We start from the raw sequence: 18,317 nt of genomic DNA, 5'->3' as shown, positions 1-18,317 counted from the left end.
CAGAGGTAAATCAAAGAAGTCCACGATTTAGTAGGCCAGGCAGATCTGCAAGCCCTTCGTGAGAAGTGCTATTGTGAAGGATGTGTGGGGAATGCGGTGGATGGAGAGAGTGACTGTTTTTGTGGGTTTTTGTGGGAGGCGAGATAGGGGAATGTGAGACTAGCTCCTCGGTGACTTAATTTCAGTGAGAGTCTTCCCTCTGGTCTCTAGTAGAGTAAGTGATGGGGGTGGGGGTCAGTGTGGCCTGTTGGCCATCATGGGAGCGGGGAAGCAACCCTCTCTGCTCTGGCTCATCTCTTCTGATTGAAAGGTGTGGAGCAGTTCTTAATTTGCACAGAGAGCCCAGACTAATAAATCCGCTACTCAATTGCAATTCCCACAGTGCGTTTATAGGCAACAGCTGACTTTTATCAGCTAGTTTGTTCTTTCATATAAGCAGAGTTTTATGAGGGTCTCCTGAGCTGGCTCGTAACGTGATGAAACGTCTGCAAAACTCAACCATAAATTCCTGGCACCTGCCAAGCAGGGGACGCTGTTTTCCAGGCACATTTTGTCCAGCTGGCGGCTCTGTCCCCTTGCCCAGTTTGCATTTTTGCACTTGTCTCTTTAAACTTGGATTTGTTTTTCAGTTCTCTGCGGCCTCTTTAAAGGCAACTGAAAAATGAGGGGTAGGAAAAAGGAACTAGAAAGTTACGTCTGTGCTAAAAATTACCCCTGGCTTATGTTGCTCTGAAAGCCAGTTTTGATCCCACTGTTGAAACAGAGACATCAGGCTTCCCAGCCACATGAACCCCAGGGCGGGGGACAGGAGGCCAGTGCCAGCCAAGCCCGTTATTAATACTTTGATTCTTTTCTGGGCCATCACCCTTTGTACTTGCCAAAGGCCCCTACCCTCAGTTGTCAGTTCTGTAAATTAAAGAAACAGCTCCGGAGGCCTTTTCCCCAGATGGCCTCCAGGCATGACATCTTTTCCCAGCATTTAGAGCTCCCCCAACACAGAGAGATGAAATTTAAATGCCATCTGTCCTCCAGATAGGGCGAGACCTGGACTCTTGGAGAATGCCGTTTGGCTGGGGTGGACTGGGTCGTTGGGAGAGCTACAAAGGCCTCAGTGGTGCATCTAGGAATGGTTGAGTGTGGCCCTGGCTGTGTCTCAGGATTACCCACCTGTGTTTATGGGTTCTCTTCATTTTGATCAGACCATTAGGTCAGAAGGCTCCTGTGGCTGCTCTTCCTGTGGCCTTATCCCTTGCTTGCTTTCCCTAGCCCACACTTCAGGGCTGTCTTCATGTGCCTGTGACCCACGCTGACAAGGGTTCCCAAGGTTGGTTTCGTGCTCTGTTGTCACTCTCGAAATTCTAAACAGTTTTCAAATGATTTTCTTTTTGCACTGGGCCCTGCAAATTATGTTGCCAGTTCTGCCCAGCTTCGCTCTGGTCCTACTGCTTGTAGCTGCCCCAGCACTGTGGACAGGCCCTTTCTTCTCCAAGTTTAAGTTTGAGCCTTTGCAGAGCAGGTTAGTTGCCTGTCATTGAGGCCTCTGGCCTTGTTCTCCTCCCAAAGGCTCCCTGTTATCCACTCTTCTGGCTACAGCCAATCCCTATTACGTGACAGTATCTCTACAGGCCCTAAAGAGGTGCCTGTCAATCCCAACTCCCTAAGTCATCTGCAGCTGCTCCTGGCCCCTTCTTATCATCTTCCAGAAAAGATTTCTAGTCAATGCACTCTGCTTGGAAGAAGCTGCCTGCTCTTATGGAGGAGCTGGGGTCTTTGCTAGAGAAAACATCCCCTAACTGCCACCTCCACCTCAAAGGCAAGACATTGTTTCCTGCTACGGGAAAGAGACCCACTTTCTTATTTTGCCAAGCCCCACTCACACACCCTCTCCTCTGTGTTATCTCTTCTTATTCTAGATGAAAATAACCCTTCCTTTCTCAGCATAGTACTTGTACTTCCTTTTAACACTTAATTTTTAATTTTTTTTAAAAAAGTGGAGTCAGGGTTTCACCATGTTGTCCAGGCTGGTCTTGAACTCCTGGGCTCAGGAGATCCACCTGAGCTGGGCTTGGTGCGGTGGCTCACACCTGTAATCCCAGCACTTTGGTAGACTGAGGCGGGCAGATTGCTTAAGCCCAGGAGTTTGAGACCAGCCAGGGAACATAGTGAGGCTCCATCTCATAAATAAATAAATAAATAAATAAATAAATAAATAAATAAATAAATAAAAGAAATCTGCCTAACTTGGCCTCCCAAAACTCTGGAATTATAGGCATGAGCCACCACACTCGGCCTATTTTTTTTTTTTAATTTAAATCCAGCTCCTGCAGGATTTTATTTTTTTCTTATCCATTCTTATATCCCTACCAGCTCAGCAAGGGGCTCAGCCCCATTTGGGAATTGACCCAAGTGATAGAAATGGTGCAGGGGCCTTTGCAGCTGCCTGGCATGGAGAAGGTGGGCCCTGCTCTACCTGGTGGGATGGTGCAAGGGGTGGCAGTGGTCTCTGGCAGAGCTGGCTGGCTGCTGGTAGCCACGGCCTCCCGTAAAGCTGCTGTATCCTAGAAAGATTGTGAGCTTCAGCAAAATCCTGGCTCCACCCACCTAGGATGTGGGCCTTGTGTTTTGCCGCTCTTACCTGTAAGATGAGGGTAAGAAGACCCGCCTCACTAAGCTATTTTGAAAATGAAATGAACTAATTCATTCAAACCACAGAGGATGAAGCCCAGCACCCAGTAGGTTCTTAATTAATTATAGGTTTTATCCTCCCCCTGGAGGAGGACTTGGGGCTGAGGCCCATTTCCTCCTCTGTCAGGTGCCAGCTGGGCTGAGGGTGTAGTCACTGGCCACCTAAGAGCTAGGCTGGCTGATGGGAGTGAAACAAGGCAGAAGATGACCCCATCCCAGCAGCAAAGACTCACAGGCCAGGCTGGGCAGAGCATCCTCCCTTTCCCAGCCCGCCTGGCTTGGGTTCCCCGGCAAGGCTGGCGGACCCAGATCCACCCGGCATTGCCACACTGGCGGAAATGGTGGTTACCGTCCGAGCCAAACCCTAGGACTGTGGCGACAGCCCTGACGGAGGCCCAGCCACCACATCAAGGACACGGCTCCACCCTCCTCTCAGCATCCCCTCCCACCTCAGGCTTCCCCGCCTCCCTCCTTCCCAGAGAACCCAGGGTGTAACCTCTCCTCGAGGCCAAGGTAAGCCACAGCCCTCTGTGGCTGCTGCTGTGTGGTGAAGGTCCTGGGCAGGGAGTCGGGACATCAGAGTTCCTGACTCAGCTCTGCCACTCTGGTGGGACCTGAGCATGTGACTTGACCTCTCTAGACCCCAGGGTCTTCGTCAAACAAGGAGGGCGGGTAGGCAAAGGTTTTGACATAGAGCTGCTGCAAAAATGAAATGGGCTAATGCGCCTAAAAGAGCTTGAAATCGGGGCTGGGTGCAGTGGCTCACATCTGTAATCCTAGCACTTTGGGAGGCTGAGGCGGGAGGATTGCTCGAGCCCAGGAGTTCAAGACCAACCTGGGCAACATATCAAGACCCTCTCTACAAAAAATAAAAATAAAAAATAAGCTGGGTGTGGTGGCGTACACCTGTAGTCCCAGCTACTTGGGAGGCTGAGGTGGGAGGATCACTTGAGCCCGGGAGGTCAAGGCTGCAGTGAGCCATGATTGCCCACTGCACTCCAGCTTGGGTGATAGAGCAAGACCCTGTTTTTTTTTTTTTAAAGAACTTGAAACCATATCATAGAAATAGAAGCGATTTTCCTCTGAGAAGCAAAAGGATTTGGGAGACAATAAGAATAACACTATAATTGCCACTTCTGGAAGTTTCTCAACTTCATGCTTACTCCTAGTGCTTTGACATCCATTAAACAACCCTGTGAGGTAGGTGCTATTTCCCCTGTTTTACAGACAAGGATGCTGATTTGGGGGTTGTGGGGGTCAAATGACTTCTCAAAGGTCACATAGCCAATCTGAGATTTTAACTCTGATCGGACTCTAGGCAAATCACCTACCGTCTCTGTGCCTCAGTTTCTTCTCCTGTGCAATGGACACCATTATTCCCCTGAGAACCACTGTGAGGAAATGAACCCATGTGTGAAAAGCACCTGGCACGATGCTGGGCGAATTTTCTTTTCTTGCTTGGAATCAAGTATCTTAGCCTTAAGAGTTGCTTTGGGTTGGACGGTGGCTGACTCCAGCCTTTCTGGGGGAGTTCTGGTGATCGCTCAGTGCAGAAAGCATTGCCCAGGTGGGAGCGTAGGCGTGTCAATTCCAGGCTACACTTCAGCACCCAGGCCAGCAATGTGAGCCTCCTCCTTGCCTAGGGGAATCTGGGGACCTGCATCATTTCTATCTCTGTCCACTGAAATCATCATTGTTCCCTGCGAGTCTCCAAAGCACCAGAATCCTGCATCACAGCAAGGGGGAAAATGCTCCCAGTGCAGCAAGCCGTGCAGACGTGTTTGAGAGAATAACCAGCGCCATCTGTGCAAGCGGCCGATCCCATCTCTTTGATCCACAGCCCGGGACCAAGGAGGGTAGTTCTCACCCACAGAGAGCTGAATAGCTTCCTCCATCCAGTTGCCCTTGGGCCTGGCTGCCTTGTCCAGCAAGACGGAGTTGTCCTTATTTATATCCTGTGCAACTCTGGTCCAGTGAGGAATAAACAGTCTCTCCATCAGTGAGGATTTAAGAATCTAGACCAGTGGTTCTTTCCTCGGCTGCACGTTGAAATCATTTGGGAAACTTTATAAAACACTGATGCCTGGGTAGACTCAGGTTCACCCCCTGAGATTCTGATTTAATTGGCTGGGATGCAGGAATTTAAAAATCCCCTCCCTCACAAGTGATTCTAATAGGGAGCAATGGCTGAGAACAGCTGCTTTGATACAATTCATTCATTTAAAGATCTTTGACACTGTGTGTCAGGCACTATGCTGGGCTCCAAGGTAAACAAAAGAATCTGGGTTTTGTCCTCATGGAGCTTGCATTCTAGTGGGGAGGAACAAAATAAATTAATAAGAAAACAATTTCAGATGGTAATAAGTTCCATAAAGACTATGCAAGCCGGGCACACGGCTCACACCAGTAATCCCAGCACTTTGGGATGCCAAGGTGGAAGAATCACTTGAGCCCAGGAGTTCAAGACCAGCCTGAGGAACATAGGGAGACACTTGTCTCTATAAAAAGTAAAAAAAAAAAAAAAAATTAGCCAGACTTGGTGGCACACACCTATGGTTCCAGCAATGCGGGAGGCTGGGGTGGGAGGATCACTTGAGCCTGGGAGGTCGAGGCTGCAGTGAACTGTGGTTATACCACTGCATTCCAGCCTAGGTGAAAGAGCAAGACCCTGTCTCCAGAGACAGAGAGAGACAAACATGCAAGTAGTAATGGGATAGAATGACTTGAGGAGAGGGTGAGGGGGCAGAGAAGCTTTCTGAGGAGGTGACTTTTGTGCTTAGACCTAAATGAAGTGAATGAGGGGGACATGTGGATCTGGTGCAGCTGTGCTCAGTGCCATCTGGGCACTCCAAGACCCTCTCAGGGGTTTTGCAGGTGAAACTTTTTATGATACTAAGATGCTGTTTGTTACTCTCATTCTGTCACCAGTCTGCAAGGAAGTTCTCAGGTGCCCTGTGATGTACGATGATGTCACTGCTCTGACAGCTAATGGGATTCGTTCTTGAGTATTCTCATGTTTGGATTTTTTGTTTGTTTGTTTGTTTTTTGAGACCGAGTCTCACTATGTTGACTAGGCTAGTTTAGAACTCCGGGGATCAAGCAATCCTACTTCCTCAGCCTCCCAGGCAGCTGGAACTACAGGCACACCCCACTGAGCCTGGCTTATATTCTGTTTTTAAAAATTCTCAAATTTAATTTCTATGTTGGTAAATAGTGATGGCTATAACCCATATAAACACCAACAGACACTCTTTGGAGTCATCAATTTTTTAAAAAAATTTTTTGGAAACAGGGTCTCACCCTGTTGACCAGGCTGGAGTACAGTGGCACAATCATAGCTCACTGCAGCCTCAACTTCCCAGGCTCAGGTGGTTCTCCCACCTCAGCCTCCTGACTGAGACCACAGGTGCACACCACCACACCTGGCTGATTTTCTTTTTAGTAGAGATGGGGTCTTGCTATGTTGCCCAGGCTGATCTTGAACTTCTGGCCTCAGGCAACCCTCCCACCCCCGCCTCCCAAAGTGCTGGGACTATAGGCATGAGCCACCACTCCTGGCCTGGAGTCCGCAATTCTTTTTTCTTTTTGACCTCCCAGGCTCAAGTGATCTTCCCATCTCAGCCTCCTGAGTAGCTGGGACTATAGGCCCTCCTAAGTAGCTGAGACTACAGGTGCACACCACCACATGTGGTTAATTTTTGTAGTTTTTGTAAAGACGGGGTTTCGCCACGTTTCCCAGGCTGGTCTCGAACTCCTGAACTCAAGCCATTCACCCACCTTGGCCTCCCAAAGTGCTGGGATTATAGGTGTGAGGCACCATGCCCAGACCCTTAGTTCTTAAGAGTGTGATAGAGTCATGGGACCAAAAAGTTTGAGAACTGCTGATCTGGCAGGAGAGCCTTCCAGGGAGTCCAGTGGTGGGAACCAGTTTGGTGTATTCAGGAAAGTGCAGGAAGGCAGGGGGACTAGAATGAAGAGAGAAAGGGGATGGAAGCAGATGAGGTCAGAGGGGAAGGCAGAGACCAGCTCTGCAGGGACCTAGAGGAGGAGGATTTCAGGCAGAGAGACTGTGAGGCTGTCCAGATGTGAGATACCAGACTAGGCTACGGTGATGACAGTGGAGATGGAGAGAAGTCGATCCCAGAGATATCTGGAAGGTTGAATCGGCAGGACCTGGTGATACATTGGATGTAGGGAGAGTAAAGGCGGATGGCTCTAGTTTGTTGGCTGTTGAGCAAGGCAGGGGACAGGTGGGGGGTGGGTGGGTGGGGAAGACAGAATATGAGACATGAGATGGAGGACATCTGCTGGCTTCTTAGATGGGTTTGGAGGTCACTAGAGAATTCAGGGCTGGAGTGAGAATCAAGCTTCGGGAGAATGTGTGCAGAGGAGAGGCTTCCGAGGGGCTTTGCTGGGGAAGCCCAACCTGCATGACATTGCCCAAGGAGATGGCAGAGAGGGTGAGAGGAGAACCAGCAGGTACTGGGGGGCAGGAGCCAAGGAAAGAGACAGAGGAAGGAGGAAAGGGAGGCGGGGAGGGAGGAAGGAAGAAAAGAAGGAAAGGAATGAAGGAAGGAAGGAAGGAAGGAAGGAAGGAAGGAAGGAAGGAAGGGTTTGAGGTGATAAAGGTGCAGAGAGGACATGTAGGATGAGGACAGGTCCATACAGGCTGTGGCCTCTGTAAGAAGAGTTTCTTGGAAGTGGGGGCACAGCAGCTAGTTTGCAGTGGGTTGAAGGGTGAAAGAGATGAGGATATGGAAGTGATGCATGTAGAAAGCCCTTTAAGAGGGAAAGGAAGAAGGCAGTAGCTTGAAGCAGATGCAGGGGGCAATTTGGAATGGAGGAGACAGGACCCTGGTCTGTCGGCTGAGGTGCAGAAGACAGCAGCATGAGAAGGGATGGTTGATGGCACAGAGTGCCCAAGCACAGCTGGAGAGGCTGGCTCAGGACCAGGGCAGGCAAGAACGGAAATGTGACAGTGAGTTCAAAGGGTGGGAGTGCCTTTGGGGTGGCAGTTAAGAGGCAAGGTCATTTGCCGAGGGATACCAGGGTGGCGTGGAGGCTCCGGGGCAGGGAGGTATGGAAAGGCCCCTAAGGAAGCTGGATGAAGAAGCTGCTGGGCTCAACAGCAAGCCTAGGTTTGGGACTTTCTGTCCCTCACCCATCATGAACCTGGTGGGCTCAGAAAATCCAAAGAGCTCCTCACATCTTCCCCAAATGTTTCCCAGTTATCTTCTCCATGCTGGGAGGAGATGGATGGAAGAGGGGTGGGAATGAGCCTTCTGACTTGGTGTGGGGAAACAGGTGCCCAGTGAAGAGGAGCTCTCACGATGCTTCGAGAAGCAGCCGGATTGTAACACGGATGTCCTGGCTCCCTGAATCCTAACCACTGGGCAGCCATGCCTGGAGCAGGATCATTTTGCCCATCCCCATGTGGGCTTCCTCTCACCCACCAGCCTCATGGTTCCTGACTCTTTCTTCTTTTTTGCCTCCTCACCACTCACCGCTACATCCCACCCCAGCATAGAAGTCCCCAAGATGGTGGTACTGTCCAAACCTCTCATGAATCTGCCCTTTCCTCTCCCTTCTCCCTGCCTGGACAATTGCTGGCCTCTGCCTCCAACCTCTCTCCCTCCAGCACACCCTCTGCCAAGAGGATCACTCTAACATGGAAATCGAGCCATGTTGTCCTCTTGCCCCAGAAGACCTTCAGAGGTTCCCTGGGTCTTCAGCCTGGTATTCAAGGCCCCTCGTGAGCCCCTGAGCCCCTCATCTTCCCGTGCTCTGCAATATGCCCTCCTCTGCCCCATGCCTTTGTCACGGGGGATCTCTCGCTGGGGATGCCTTCTCCCTTCATCCATCTGGGGAGGTTCCATTCACCTTTCAGTTTAAACATCACCTCCTCTATGAAGTCTTCCTTGACCACCAGGTCAAGTCACCTCCCTCATCCGAGTCCCCAGAGTACAGTAAATCCTCACTTAACGTTGTTCGTAGGTTCTTGGAAACTGTGACTTTAAGGGAAACAACATACAGCAGGTCCTCAAATAACAGCATTTTGTTTCATTCAACGTCCATGAGGAAAATATTGGTTTTGTTTTATGTTGTTTTACTTAATGTCAGTTTCCAAGAACAAATTGACGATGTTAAGTAAGGACTTACTGTATCATACACTCCAGTATAATAGCCCATCCCACTTTCAGGTAACTGGCTATTTATACTTCCATCTCCTTTCCCTGGACTCCTCCAGGACAGGGGCCAGGTTTGCTCCTCTTTTCTGTCCCAGCCAGGAGCAGTTTGGAGGCTTGTGGGTGCTGGAGTGAATGAATGAATGAATGAATCAATCAATCAATCAATCAATCAATGTTCTCATGGATCCTGTGTCTTCAATGTGGGAAGCTTTTGTATCGCTGTCTTTAAAAAAATGTGTTATCTGGTTTTATACAATCCAAAAATGCGCAGGGACTCAAAGACCCAAGGAAAGGGCTTTGCAGTGCAGATGGAGGAGGACTCAGCCCCGCTGGAGTGTGCACAGAGGACCACTGGCAGCTTCCCGGGTTCCCCTGCAGAAGCCCTCCTGAGGCCATTAGCCAGGACCCCTGGAGAGTCACATTCTACCAGCTGAGCCTCTGGACAACACAGGCCGGAGAGGCACTGATGGCCGGGAGGCATAAGCAAGACAGCAGTCACTCATCAGCCCAGACTGGCACAAGTCTGCCTTGCCCAGAGGCAGGCGGCTGCATGGGAGGAACCCTGCTCCATGAGGCCCTGACTCTCCGAGCCTGCGTGACAGCCTGGGCAGTCACAATGGTTGTGCATAGTCACATCTGCAGGTAATTTCTCCATCCATCTGCACTGGAATGGATCTCATTCAGTTCATTAGAACAACACCCTCTGTCCCAGTGCCGTCTCTCAGGCAGGAGGGGCTGCTGCGTGCCCTGGAGAGCATGCTGCACAGGCTCGTGTTGGAACCTTCTGTCTCTTAGTGGGCTCTAATTGCATTAGGAGTAACCATGAGGTCAGCGAGCATGCTTGTTATAGGCGGCCTGGCCTCCAGCCGCTTGGGTGCGTGCACAAGGAGCTCCCAGGCCGTGCTGCCTGACATTTGCGATCATTTAATGGAAATCAGTTCCATCTTCGAGCTCTGCTCAGCCTTTCATACAGCAGCCAACTGTCCTCCTTGGACACGACGTAAATCCTGCTGGCAAGTCACCGGGCCAGCTTGCCTCCTGGAGCTGGTTCCCTCCCGGAGCTCGCCAGGGTGCAGCTGTTTGCACCCCAGTTCAGGAAAGGTTCTGGGGTGCTGATGGGGTGCATGGGGGAGGAGAGCACTGTTTTGGGAGCCAAATTCCAGAGGAGCAGCTTCCAGGCTGGACAAGTTATTAATACTTAACTCTCTGAGCTTTGGTTTTTCTCATTTGTAAAAGGGGAAGATTGATACCTGCTTCTCTTATTCTAAGAATTAAAGGCCCAGTGATGCCTGACACCCTATAGCTACACAGAATGTGATTTTTTCCATCAACCATGTACCAGCTGTGCGACCTCGGGTGAGGCACATAACTTCTCTGTGCTCCCATTTCCTCACCTGTAAAATGACATCATGGCAGTGCCCATCTCATATGGCATTTGTGAGGATTAAGTGGGGCAACGCGCGTAAAGCGATGAGAACGGTGCCTGCCATGGGAATCCCTCAGTGCACGTTGCTGTCACTGTTTTTACTTCTTTGTAGGACACGGCTTTGGAGCGAGGTCCGGTAAATACATGACTTGGGATGGTTTGGCAGCTGATCCTCTCCCGGCAGGGTTCTAAGCGGAGACAGGTTGCAGGTTTGGAGGAGAAAGAGGGCCAGTGAGAATACTGAGTTCCAGACCGACCAAGTGTCTTGTTCCTCTAACGAATGTTTGTGGAGGTCCTACTGTGTGCCAAGCACTGGGCTAAATATGTCGAATTGACAGGGATGTCTACCTGGCTACTGGATATTCATGTGATCTGCTGATTTTATTTTTCTCTTCATTGGGCTATCTACTTATAAATAAACAAATAAATAAATAAATGAAAGGCTCACTGATGCTGCCCCAGCTGAGCTTCGGGGTGTACCTTGGTAGCACACAGGTCCCGAGATTTTAGAGCCCAGCTCTCGCTCTGTTCACCATCTCCCCCTTTTTCCAGCCTGAGCAGAGACCCCTCCTCTTCCAAGAAGTCTTCCCCCATCCCCTGTAGACCAGGTGAGGTGTCTGGACCCGATTCTTCATCTATCACAGCACTGACAACGCACTCTCTTGAAGTTTTCTGGTCACTTGTTCCTGACTAGGGATGGACAGGCACTGTGTCTCTTGTTCCCTGCTCTCCAGAATCCAGTGCGTGCCCAGCACTGAGCAGATGCTCGACCAATATTTGTCAAACAAAGGGATGAGCAGGGACTTGAGGCCTGCAGCTGGGCTTAGGACTAGGGCCCCTGAGAGGTGACCTACCTCTGTCTAAAACAGCCCCTTAAGCCTCCGCACACACCCAGGCCCCATAGAATGTCTCCAGGGCCAACGAATTCACCATCTTCCTCCCACTCCTGTTTCAGTTTCTAAGCCCGTTGGTCAGGGAGTTCTTCCCAATGTCTACCTAAGTCTCCAGGAATAACTTCGGCCAATTGTCCTAGAGCCAAGCATCATGGAGGCAGTGGGGTGTCCTCCCCACATGCCTCCCCTTGCTTCGTCAAGGAAAAGAATGCACGAGGAACCAGCACAGCAGGGTGAGGAGGATGGGGGACAGGTTGGAAACTGAACTGACAGATGTCGAGTGCATGTTCCCAAGGAAATACGATGTAACTGTAGTGAACAGGGCTTGGCGAAGAGGGCCTGCATCTGATCTGAAACGCAAGAGCTTTCCTAGTGCAGAGGCGCTGGCCACCAAGAAGGGTGAGCTCTCAAGTCATGAGCAGCCAGGTATCCCTCGAGCGTGGCAGGTGCGCCGGGAATCTTGGAATACCTACCAGGCACTGTGGAAGAAGCAGACAGGGTGGGGGTTTCCAGACCCTTAGCCTTCCTGGGCTGGGTTGAGAGAAGACACCCAGGCTGGCCCGGACAAAGGACCATGTAGCCTGGGCCAGGACTACTCACTATTGGACAGGCAAGGGGCCTCCAGCAGGGCTGCCCTGCAGGAAGGAAGGACCTCATCTGCAGTCTAGGTCAGCCTCAAAGGCAGGAGCCCTCCAGCCCAACTGCACCCAGGTCCCTGCCAACCTCACTGCCCTCACCCCAAATGTTCAATGCCACGTCTCCCATGCAGGCCTTGTGCTGGGCCCAGAGAGATGAAACAACTTTCCAGCGGCTCTGGGAACACAACTAGACCCTTCTTCCCAGCTCTCCACTCCCTAAAGGACCATTTCTAGCCTCTCTCTGGTTTTCCTGAAGTCTCACTGGTTACTCTAAGCAGAGGGTGGTGGGACCACCTCTGGGCCAGGAGGCCAGTGACTTGCAGTCAAGTTCCAGCTCTGTGTGACCTTCACAAGTCCCGTCTCTGAGTCCTGAGTTATTTCACCTCCATAGAGTGGCAAAGAGCAAAGATTTTTAAGTGCTTTTTATTTTTGTTATTTTTTTTGAGATAGAGTTTCGCTCTTGTCGCCCAGCTGGAGTGCAATGATGCGATCTTGGCTCACTGCAACCTCCACCGCAGGTTCAAGCGATGCTCCTGCCTCAGCTTCCCAAGTAACCGGGATTACAGGCAACTGCCACCATGCTCAGCTAATTTTTGTATTTTTAGTAGAGACAAGGTTTTACCATGTTGGCCAGGCTGGTCTTGAACTCCTGACCTCAGGTGATCCACCCACCTCGGCCTCCCAAAGTGTTGGGATTACAGGCGTGAGCCACCGCGCCTGGCCTATTTTTTTTTATCTTTTAAAGAAGTAGAAACCTTAGTATTGTGGAGAGAAATGTGAGGAATGTCAATATGTAAAACAAAGCAGGGCTGCTCTGGCTGGAGGAGGGGAGCCTGGGGTCCTGCCTGCTCAGCCTCCCCTATGCCTCTGAGTGCCTCTCTCACACCCACAGCCTGAGAGCCATGGCACTGCAGGACAGCTAAGGGACTTCTTGTCCTCAAGCTTAATAGGGGCTTCCAGGTGGGCTAGGGCTGGGAGGTCCAAGGGCAGTGCTATCTGCTGGAGAGATGACAACTGGCTCACTAGTGACGACAGGGGAGGGCAGACCCATTGTGCCCTGCTTATGAAGACATTTCTCAAGGAGAACTAGCTTCCCGGGGATGGTTGCGGCTCCAGCCGGAGCTGCAATATGAACCACCTCCCTCCGGGAGCTGCGCATGGTGGGAGGCAGCTATCCAGACATCCCTCAGCAAGCTGCCGGGGTCACACTGCCTGGGGACAGGAGACCCATGTGATGACCCCCCACAGGCGCCTGCACCTGGGGCGGGATAGCAGGAAGCAGATGCAGAGGAAAGCGCGGAGCCTGGAGCCCCCTACCTAGAAGTGATTGGAGGGAGTCCTCGGGCCCAGCCTTACTGTCCCCAGGGAGAGCAATCATTGAGAGTACCAGACCAGGCCCTGCTGCCAGCCTCTGCTCCGGAAACCCCCTCATTCCACGGTGTCTGCTTAATCCCTGTTAACAGTGGGCTGACCTCCCGCCTCCATGGCCTCACACTGGGCCTGCCCCAGATCCTCACAGGCCTCCTTCGAAAAATAAATAAATACTTTCTCCATTATCCCATTAGCAGCTTCACAGGTTTTTCTGCTATTAGTTCCCAGCTCCAGTGAAAGTGGAAACACGTGTTCCAAAGAGCCTCCGCTTGCCCACCAGCCACCATGGGGCTGGTGCTACACTCGAGGCAGGAACTGTGCCTGGCCACCTGCAGCTGCCCACTGGGAAGGGTGGGGGTCAGAATCCGTTCAGCTCCCCCCAAATTCTGCCACCTTCAGCGTAAACCAGGGGTCTCCATACAACCAGGCAAGGAGCTGGGAGACACAGCTTCTGTGTGATGCTCTTCACTGGCTGTTTGTCTTCTGGCAAAGCTCATTACCTCTCTGGGCCTCGGTTTCTATTTTATTGTATTTTATTATTTTGAGACAGTCTTGCTCTGTTGCCCAGTCTGGAGTGCAGTGCTGTGATCTTGGCTCACTGCAACCTCCAGCTCCTGGGTTCAAGTGATTCTCCTGCCTCAGCCTCCCAAGTAGCTGGAATAACAGCCGTGCACCACCATACCTGGCTAATTTTTTTTTTTTTTTTTTTTGTATTTTTAGTAGGGACGGGGGTTTCACCATGTTGGCCAGGCTGGTCTCGAACTCCTGACCTCAAGTGATCCACCTGCCTCAACCTCCCCAAAGTGCTGGGATTACAGGCATGAGCCACCATGCCTGGCCTCAGTTTCTTTTAAAATGGAGATTATAACTCCTATTTGAAGGACTAGAGGATCAAAATTATCTGAGAGGACAAGGAAGGGTCTTCAAGTGCTTTGCCAGTGGGGATGGGTACTTGGGAAATGTCTCACTCTTCAGGCCTTTGCTGGCCACCTCTACTTCTTCAGATGTAGTAAAGGAAGTAGCCAGGCCTTCCCTCACTGCACTGCCCTACACCCCAAGGGGAGCTCAGACCCCTGGGTTTGGCTACCTTCCTTTCGGTGCCTAGTGCATTCCGCTCCCCATGGCCACAGTCCTCTGAGAAGGTTCTAGGATGCTCCATCACTGGCTCCTCAAGGTGGGGCAGGGCGCTGCCCAGCTGACCTCGGCTAACACTCCCACAATGCCCAGTGCAGGCCCTGGCACAGAGCAGAATCGGGCTGGGAGCTGCAAATGTTTGTCTTCCGGCTCCATCTCTCGGCTCCTTTTCACTTCCTCTGCCTGTGGCCCCAGGCAAGGGGGTCCCAGGTGTGCAGGAGTGCGGGCTGCTTCTGGCTGCCCACTGGGCACCTGGGACTTGGGCGGACAGGCAGTTGGTCTGCGTAGAGCCTGTCAGCAGCTGGAATCTGTTGGCAGTGCCTGTGAGGTCACTGCTCTGCCTTCCCATTTCGAAGGAGGTGGGACTAAGTCCTAGCTCAGGCCATCTCTGGAAACCTCTGTCCTTTGGCTCCCACTCTTCTGCCTGCCCCTTCCCTGCAACTCCACCTTGCTTCACTTCTCTTGTCCGCAAGCTTCTTGAGACAGAAAGGGTGTCTTGTTGTCCCTTGGACATGCTGTGACCATTCAATGCCAAATTGGAACGGTGACTTTCTTAATGGATTGGCTGTAACCTTGAACAAGTGACCTAACTTCTCTGTACCTCTAATTTTCTCATCTTTAAAGTGCAGATGGCACATTGCATTGCTGTGAGGGTCTAGTGGGATACTGCATTAGCACAGTCCCTGGCACCTTGTAAGCCCCCCAGGGAATGAGCTGTTGTTCTTACTCCCTGTCCTGGGAACTCAGCACGGCCTGCTAGAGTGTAGTGCACAGCAAATGAGTGTGTGAATGCATGCTCAGTCCCAGGCCCTGGCCCTCAGCCCCTCCCTCTGGTTCCGGGCCAGGTGGGAGATGCTGTCAGCTCTGCCAGAGTGTGGTTTCCCAGCATGGGAAAGGCTGTCCGGACACCTGGGAACAGCAGGATGACTGCGCCTGGGCAGCCCCAGGGCCCACAGTGTCTCTGGGCAGAAAGGAGCCCAGAGCGCATTCCTGGGTGGAGAGCTGGACTGGCCTCCCTGCGCTGTGGGACTTGGCCTCGGTGTTCGTCTGCGGAGTTGGCCTCATCTTCCCAACCCTACGACTCCTCTCTGTGGGTCCATTTCAGCAGCCTGGCAGCAGCCAGGTCTCCTTTCTCGGCCCCCTGGGAAGCCCCCCTCTCACCTATCAACCAGCAGCTTTCATCCCCTTGGTTCTCCCAGAGGTTGGACCAGGGCATTCTTCCACTCTGACCTGCTAAGCCCCTGCCCGAATGAACCGCCCGTGGAGGGAGAGGTGAGGCCGGGGCTGGACTGAAGGATGCTATGACTTGCTTTCTACGTCTTGGCCAATGCTGGCCCTCAAGGAGGCAGAGGCGGGAGGCTTGGTAACCTTCTTCCTCCTGGGATCCTCGGCTGTCTCTGGCCAGAAGCCAACTGGGCACTTTGGCATCAGGTGCCTTTGCAAGCCAGGATGGGGATGGGAAGGCCCAGCCCCCTCTCTACTGATGTTGGTAGGGGGCTGGGCACGGCCTCATGGGGAGCTGGCCTGGACACAGCAGAGGCAGGCGCTGCACCGCCTGACCTCCTGTGAGTCCAGAGGCTATGATTCTGTGATTGATTCTCCCCTCGGAGCCTCTGGGCTGCTCTCCTGGGAAAGCCGCAGGTCTGGGTCAAGGGGAGGGAGTCTGGTATGGACCATATTCAGGGACGGATTAGCCGGGGGAACTGCTCCCACCAGCAGGGAGGGGAGAGATAAAGCCTGTGAGCTGAAGAAGGGGGGCCCAGCACCGAGACACTCCCTCCCTGACCCCAGGCCCGTGCAGAGCTGGTGTCTGTGGTGGGGGAGGGGGCCTCCCCCTTTCCCAGGGTACTGGCTGGCCGTGGAGCCCAGCACTTTCTCAGGCCCTTTATTAAATTTCTCAGGAGCAAGAGGGGAGGTTATCCCTCCCCTTCTTCCCCGGGCTCCCCTCCTTTTGTCTCCCTCCCCAGGAGGGTCGGGAAGGAGCTTTTCTCATTATTGTGGTTATTAAAAAATAAATGAGCCAGAGACAGAGACACAGAGGGAGAGACAGACAGGCTGAGAGACAGAGGCAAGCAAAGAGAGTCAAAGAAAGACAGACAGATAGAAGACGGAGCTGGGAAGACAGATACAGAAGGAGGTAGACACAGAGAGGCCGAGAGGAATGGAGGAGAGGCCCAGGGCAGCTTGGCATGGTGGGAAAAACGGGTTTGGGGACTTTCAACCGCATTTAAAGTCACACCTGGTACCCAGTCGTGTGGGCTTGGGCAAACTACTTCATCTACTTGAGCCTCAGTTTCTCGTCTGCAAAATGGAATAATAATCCTTACTCTGTAGTATCAGAAGCAGAGACAGAGAGACAGAAGGCAGAAGGGACAGAGAGAGCTCAGTGGTGCCTGGGAAGTCGCCACTGCCCGTGAGCAGAACAGGACTCTGAGTTGCAGGACCTCTCCCCTGGAGATGACTGTTTCTGGGGTCCAGGCTCCTTTTCCTGATTCATCACCTCACTTCTGTGAGCTAATTTGTGGCTACTAAGTGGAAAACAAACCGGAGTCCTAGAATGTTCACCTTGACCAGGTGCTCATGCCTGGAATCCCAGCACTTTGGGAGGCTGAGGCGGGCAGATCACTTGAGGTCAAGAGTTCGAACCAGCCTGGCCAACATGGTGAAACTCCGTCTCTACTAAAAATACAAAAATTAGCCAGGTGTGGTGGCATGCGCCTGTGGTCCCAGCTACTCGGGGGACTGAGGCAGGAGAATCACTTGAACCTGGGAGGCAGAAGTTGCAGTGAGTTGAGATTGTGCCACTGCACTCCAGCTTGGGAGACAGAGTGAGACTCTGTCTCAAAAAATTAAATTAAATTAAAGTTAGCCGGGCGTGGCGGCGTGCGTCTGTAGTCCCAGCGGCTTGAGAGGCTGAGGTGGAAGTGGGAGGATGGCTTGGGCCCGGGAGGTCGAGGCTGCAGTGAGCTGTGGTTGTGCCACTGCACTCCAGCCTGGGCAACAGAGTGAGACCCTCAATCAAAAAAAAAAAAAAAAAAAAGAACATTCACCTCATGTTGTTGTTGTTTTTCCTTTTATCTCTCAAACTAAAGAACCTGACCATGAGCTTTGGAGGCAAACAAACATGGCACTGAATTCCTGAAACCTACTATGAAGTTTTTAAGGGCAAAGGGCTAATATATGTTGATCTCATAGCTTTTTCTTCTTAGATAACTTTCTTCAGGTATAAAATTCACACGTAAAATGTACCCACTTTAAGTGCACAATTCAATGATCTTCAGTAAATGTGTACAGTTGTGCAACCATCATCACGACCCAATTCTAGAACCTTTCCATCACCCCCAAAATGTCTTCCATGCCCATTTGCAATCACTCCCCATTTCCATCCTGAGCCACCACTTATCTTTTTTTGTTTTTGCTTTTGTTTTTGAGACAGAGTCTCACTCTGGCGCCCAGTCTGGAATGCAATGGTGCAATCTCAGCTCACTGCAACCTCTGCCTCCCAGGTTCGAGCGATTCTCCTGCCTTAAGCTCCCGAGTAGCTGGGATTACAGACATGTGCCACCACACCCGGCTATTTTTTTTTTCTTTTTTTGTATTTTTAGTAGAGATGGCGTTTCACCATGTTGGCCAGGCTGGTCTCAAACTCCTGACCTCAAGTGATCCACCTGTCTTGTCCTCCCAAAGTGCGGGGATTACAAGTGTGAGCCACCGTGCCCAGCCCTATTTTCTTTCTCTATAGATTTGTCTTTTATGGACATTTCATTAAAATAAATCATGCAGGATATGGTCTTTTGTGCCTGGCTTCTCTCAGAATGCTTTGAGATTCCTCCAAGTGTGGCCCACTTCATCCTTTTTCACTGCAGAGTGGTATTCCACAGTGCGAATAGCCGTGTGCTATCTCTTCACCCACTGATGGACCTCTGGTTTGTTCATAGGGTATTTTAAGAGTTGAATAGGAAACTGTGTGTAATGTAATTGG

This window comes from Hylobates moloch, unplaced genomic scaffold (genome assembly GCF_009828535.3).
Source record: "Hylobates moloch isolate HMO894 unplaced genomic scaffold, HMol_V3 SCAFFOLD_8, whole genome shotgun sequence".
In the NCBI taxonomy this organism is placed as follows: Eukaryota; Metazoa; Chordata; class Mammalia; order Primates; family Hylobatidae; genus Hylobates; species Hylobates moloch.
The sequence above is the reverse complement of the archived record's forward strand: the minus strand, read 5'-3'. Positions refer to the sequence as shown.